The following is a 5,366-nucleotide window of genomic DNA, read 5'->3' as shown; positions in this document are numbered from 1 at the left end:
AGTTCTAAGGATTTGAGAACAGTTTCTAACGTCAGACATGATTCAGGTGAAAATGCTCGCAGCTCATTGGATGATTTCACAACGCGGGAAGAATCATTATTTACCGCTGAATCAGAGAGACTGAAGATACAGGTTTGGCTTGACTTGTGAGGGGAAACGTCTTAAAAATGTCCTCAAAAACCAACTAGTGAGGATATGAAGCGCTCGTCACAATTTGAACGTTCCAGAAATGGACCAGATCAAGTTTCCTTCAAACGTCATTGTGAATGTTGTCGGTTTGTGTGAGGGTTAGTGTCAGATTATTTTGTGAAAGTCCTCACAAGCTTCTAAAGTCTGCGGTTTCTGCTCGTGTTCAGGTTCGCCTCATCTGTCTTCAGCACCTCGAACTTCAGTCTCGTCCTGATGAGGTGAAAATATTCCTGTGAGTTTCTCGAACTATCTGAGGTCTTTCCCCTCATTATAAACTCATTTACCGAGTGAGTCCGCGTGAGTGACGTTTAAGCCGTTAAGTGATTATTTGTGCGCTTTCTCAAGAGCTCGAGCTCCACATGGAAACATTTAACCATAAAAGTATTTTAAACGTAATGCCCACGGATCCATAAATGCCACGTCTGCAATATCCTGTTAAACAATTTCAGCAGGAGTGTCTGGAGGATAAAGCAAATCCATCATGTATAATATTAGCTGCATAAAAGCATATCCCAATCTTCTGCCCCAGAGGCCCGCTGGATCCCCCTCAGATCATAAAACACAGAGTTGTTGATCCACACAGAGGAGCATCGAGGATTCATCAAGAGATTATGTGAAACTTCAATAATAAAAATCTCTCACTGTGGAAAACAAGCACCTGAATTCATGAGCGAATCCCGTCAGATCTTGTTTACAGATCATCACACATAGCGTCATCTCGTGTTTATTATGATTTAAAGCAATCTACCTGCAGATATTTTACTATCAGATATTTAATATCCTTCGCATACGTTACCATAAATAATCAACCTGCCATCGAATAAATATGCCATCACTAGTTTGATATCAGTGTCTGGAAACGTATTAACATGTTAGGGTTAGCGAACACGGGACGAGCACCTACAACATTCATGTTTTCTGCAGAGCGTCAAAAAATGTCCACAGTAAAAAATAAGCATGAATATTTTACTGTTTAATCCGTTTTATTCCATCTCAACTGAAAGTCAGTTTAAAGTTCATTTAAAGGTGAAGCGTATCATTTTTTTCGATGGTAAATATCTGTTTAATGGGTTATCAATCACTATCAGGAACCCATTAATAGTTGAGCTGGACTTTCTAAAGACTGTAAAACCAGTGTTGCCAACTATTTTCAATGGAAAGTAGCTAATTGCGTCGTATTTGCATTCTGCCTAATTTGTCGGTACTGTACTTCAGTTTATAATAACGGTTATCTCCCCTAAACCGTGCTCATACTGTTTTTATATAAGTATATGTCCAGTAAAAAGGTCTCAATTACATATTTTCTGTTAGACAACGGAACGGAACGGAACTTAGCTAACGTTACATGTTTATGAGTTTGAAGAAGGTTTATTGTTGTGTTTGGATAAGTAAAATGTATAGAGTCTGTAAATATACGATCTGAAGTCGGAGAGTTCAGAAACCGAACCGGAATGAACTAAAACTCTGATTAGTAGTGAATATAAGCGCATGCAAGAAAAAACGGTCAAATTAAATGTTTTGAATTAAAACAAAGGAGAAGGCAGCTGCTATGTGATCACTGATTGGTTGCTGCTAACACAGCGTGCACATGCGCAGCTCATTCATGTCTATGTCCGCTGGCGTGCAGTCAACGGAATGTGCTGCTCCTCTCAGCCGCTCACTGAACAGAGCAGACGCAGCGGGGAAGTAAGACCTCACGCTTGCAGTACTGGCGATATTTGGAATTTGGAAAGTTGCTAAGGTTTGTCCAAAAAGTCGCTAGATTTGTCGCTAGTCGCTTTTTTGAAAAAATGTCGCTAAAGGGGTCTGAAAAGTCACTAAAAATAGCGACAAAGTTGCTAAGTTGGCAATAATGTGTAAAACTGGCCAGTGACTCTGTGATCGTTCTGTCTGAATATCAGCAGTGTTGTTGGATCTGATGTCCGTCTGCAGTTCATTTACACACTTGCACATCACTGAATCATAATATGCAGCTAATATCAGGTTTATCTGGGAAACACATTTCAACTTCATCTGTATTTAATGACACTTGTGTCCCGCTGAACCGGCTGCATGTTTAGTGAATATTGAATATATTGCATACCTGAAGCTGATTTGCTCCTATAGAATCCTCCTTTAGGAGACGTTGCTTTATATATGAACAGGAAATCGGTCTACTTCTGCTGATTTGCATCTAACGATAGAACAGAACTGCGATCAACTGTCAGTTGTAATTAGACGTTGTCGAATGAAGTGTTTGTGTTTTTGTAATTTCAGCATTGGATCCCGAGTGTATCATCTTCCGTTGCTGATGATGACTGACGTCCCGATGTAATGAGGAACACAATGTCCCTTGGGGCAGGGCTGGAGGAGGGACTTTGAGTCTAGTACTGGTACGGGTTCATCTCTTCCCCCGATAACCAAAGCCGTCCGTCAGATGTCTCGGAGCGTAGACTGCTGGCGGAAATGAGGCGTGTTTGTTCAGAACGTGATGGAAGTTTATAGAGACATACGGCATCTACGCCTGCAGACTCGTTCCCGCTAGAATCCTCCTGTCCTCCGGGTTGCTGGGCTCCGGCTGTCGTGGTGTGCAACGCTCACCGGCACTCTCTTCAGCAAGGTCTGCGCGTGCTTTGTACATCATGTCCGTCACACACGTCGCTTTTGCAACACCATCTGCGTTGGCACGTGCAGGTCATGTGCTCTGAGCTGCTCACAGCTGCGTTGACTCGACGGCGGGCCATTGCGTTAATCAACTCTTCCTCTGCTGTCGTCTGCGTAGCTGTGATTCTGACTGCGGCTCTGCAGTTCATACGGTTCCTCTTTAAAAGCGCCGCTGGATCTGAAACTCTGGCCTGTGAATCTCCTGTCCATGTCTGACCTGTATGACACAGTCACGTCCACTTAAACGTCTGTTTGCCTGTCTGATCTGTCATAATTGTGTCTGATGTGTAACTATGTTTGTTACATAGAGTATGTGCTGCAGTCGTCGGGGGGGTTTGCAGGTGTCCTGCAGGTTTATATGCGCTTGTGCAAAAGGCCATAGTCATGTTGCATTTAACTCGTAGTTGTAGTTGTATAGTGTTCTGTTAAGTGTTGTGTCTGCTGAGTAGGCAGAGTTATTAGGAAGTCTCGCGAGTTCGGTGAAGTGAGGCGAGATCAGATATGAGGCAATAGAAGAAAGAAAGAAGAAATGTAGTGCATGTTATATCGTGAGTCAACGAGGTGAAGTTGATTAAGATTATAAAGCTATCGATCGACACTATAGCACTTAGGTGGTGACCAGTTTGCGTTTCAGATGTGATGGGCAGTCGAAGTTGTGTGATCATTTACAGAGGTCGTTGGTATTATCTGGCGAATATCATCGTGTGCGTCATTGCAGATTGTAAGTGTTTATCTGACATTATTTAATCTAATAATCATTGTTTGAAATTCTGTTGAATGCATCGATAAGATATTTCCTCAGTTATAAGAGAATTGCTGACTTATGATGTTATTATTATATATTTGCGATGTCTCGCGTTCAGTCACGTGAATTGATAACGCAGTTTTTGTTGGACAAATTGTCACCGAAAACGAATTGAGCTTGTTTGTTTATTGTAGAACCACACATTTATACACCGACATACCAGTTATCCATGATTATCCAGCTGAACTCTATCACCCAAACCTATCGCATACTGAGCCTTGCAGCGCGCGAAGCTACGGGCCTCCCGGTTGGAGTTTCATCACGTTAACCCTATCCTGACCAGACCGGGATCCTTGCCGACATGTAACTGCCTGTTCAACTTTCACTGGGATTGCCCCGCTTCGGATGATCGACGTCTGAGGACATCTGTACCCTTCTGTCATCGAGTGAACTTCCTCTGAAATACCTTGGACTTCTTAAGACTGAGTACTTTATTAATATAATTTAATTACCTTCATATTATTTTGAATCAAGACACATTGGTTTATTGTTTGGTTATTTTACGTAGGCCTACGGTGTTTTATTGTGATATATTTACATTTTGTTGATATTGTGAGAAATAATTCATTCTTTCATTTAACTAACTAATACATTGAGTGAATTGGATCCATGACTCTGGCTTCTTTACTCCTCTCTTAGTTACTGGACATGAATTGGAAAATAATCCTCTAAAGGTGATTTAGAACCGTAATAGCAATCAGTGCATACTACAGCATTCAATACAGCGCTGCTGCAGTTCCAGGGAGTTTCTCCAGAGAAGACGTGTCGTGTGTGGTCACGCGCAGTGGTGCAGTAGTGCCTGGAGAAGTGGGTATACTCTTAATTTATGCCCCCCAAGTGGCCCAGCAAAGGATGAACGCCCTGTGTTATAAACAGTGACAACAGCTAGTCTTGCATATTTAGTTCACCCAAAATGGGCCAATAGTATTTGCACACTGTCACTTAACTTCTGCTGCTCGACTTCATGGAGTAAGAATCATTATGAAATTAGCATTAGCCACAGAAGAGGTGCAGATTTCTACATGATCTTGCAGTCTTTGAGATGTGGTCAGTGAAATTTAGCTCATCATCAATGGTTACCCCTAGATTTCTGACCGTTTTGGAAGGTGAAACTGTAGTTGGACCCAGCTGCACGGTGATGTTGTGTTCAACAGCAGGGTTGGCTGGAAAGACAAGGAGTTCGGTCTTGGCAGGGTTGAGTTGAAGGTGGTGTTCCTTCATCCAGGCTGAGATGTCTGCCAGACAGGTAGCGATTCGAGCGGTCACTGTGGTGTCGTTGGGCTGGACAGACAAGTAGAGTTGCGTGTCATCAGCGTAGCAGTGGTAAGAGAAACCATGTGACTGGATGATGGGTCCCAGTGATGTTGTGTATATGGAGAAGAGAAGTGGCCCAAGCTTTATAATTTTAATCACATTTTAGCTTTTTAAAAATGTACAAATTTCACATTACACAGCCAACCTGTATAACTATTATATTGTATTATATTGTATTATATTATATTATATTATATTATATTGTATTGTATTGTATTGTATTGTATTGTATTATGCAATAGTCAAATATTTCTGCCTTAATTTCTTCACTTTCACACATTATTTTAAGGCTCTCTGATTAACTCACAAGCCCTTATTTCTCTATTTCTTTATGCAGATACAAATACACTTTCGGAACTAGAGACCTCATTTAGGTCGAAAAAAGCTGAATTTCTTCAATAAAAAACATCATGAA

This window comes from Xyrauchen texanus, chromosome 44 (genome assembly GCF_025860055.1).
Source record: "Xyrauchen texanus isolate HMW12.3.18 chromosome 44, RBS_HiC_50CHRs, whole genome shotgun sequence".
Lineage (NCBI taxonomy): Eukaryota > Metazoa > Chordata > Actinopteri > Cypriniformes > Catostomidae > Xyrauchen > Xyrauchen texanus.
This window is presented reverse-complemented; position numbering follows the sequence as displayed.